Below are 1,304 nucleotides of genomic sequence, written 5' to 3' on the forward strand. Positions count from 1 at the left end.
ATCCACTTGTTTCTAACCTGACTTCTCCTTCATTACCTAATAATCCTCCTAGGCGTCTGAAAAGGTGATGGCCTCGGGATCTTCTCCTCTAGAAATGTTATTGGAGTTCTATCAGTGGGTAGATTCTCCATATGTTGTAACATTACTTGTATATGTATACCCCCTCCCACTCCCCCCGAGCATCTTCTCCAATCAGCAATAAAAGTAGCATTAATAATATTCAATTACCAAAAATATATAAAATAAACTAGATATAAAGTCAGTCATTTATAAATACGATTGTGATCTATTATAATAGTAACACAATCGTATTAGTCGAGTCATCCGACCAAGTCACTATAATTTGAAACTCTAGAAATAAAATAATATAATTTTCTCATACTATCTTGAATGAAGGAGTAAAATGGAGGGGGTACACTTCCAGAGCGAGTGACCCCAGAAAGTAGAATCTATTCCTTTCATGGCATCCTGTACGCGAATTTTGACAGTTGAGAGTAACTGCCGCTCATATGCCAGAAATGACTAGATACAAAAAAAAAACTCCGTGTCAACCTACAGGAGCATTTTTTTTAATAGTTGTAAGTTGTGAATGGAATAGATCTGGAATCAATTAGGGAAAAATCCGTAAATTTCCTGAAAATCTCAATTATGGTAACAGGTATGTTGGGTGATACCGCATTCATTGAAGTGATACACCAACATAGAGAGAACGTAAACAAATAACTTGTAAATACAACATAACAAATAAATTAAATAACCATTGCTTCGTTATCAGATGATACAGCAGGCATTGCATCATTGACTCAAGGGCCACTTCTCGCAGGTAAAAATCGTGGTTTGTCATCAAAAGGTGTTGTAAAAAACAAAATTAAATAATGATATTACTATCGCAAATGTTTAATTTTCCGAATCTGAAAACTAATTTTCCTTAACGGAAAAGTTGTAACCGTTATTAATTTCATTTAGATAATAGATCTAACAGGATAAACGTAGCAAAAAGCTGAGAAAAAAATGAATAATTGCTTACGTTGGATCTACACTTTTGCTGCAAACCCCAAACTTGTACAAGTGCTTGTACTAAACAAAGGAGGCAACAAATGTCGTTACCCACACGCTTGACCGCACCCGGACCAAATTCCATTTAAAAATATAATTAAGAAGGAAAAGAATAAATGAAAAATAGAAAAATATTTGTAAACAAAAGAAAATAAGAAAAATACTAGCCAAAATGTAATTAACTTGTATAGAATATATTTCGTTTTAGTTTCCTCAAACCAACACACTAATTAACTGATGACAACAAA

The sequence above is a fragment of the Halyomorpha halys genome, unplaced genomic scaffold (assembly GCF_000696795.3).
Source record: "Halyomorpha halys isolate HHAL.00 unplaced genomic scaffold, Hhal_1.1 Scaffold772.1, whole genome shotgun sequence".
Lineage (NCBI taxonomy): Eukaryota > Metazoa > Arthropoda > Insecta > Hemiptera > Pentatomidae > Halyomorpha > Halyomorpha halys.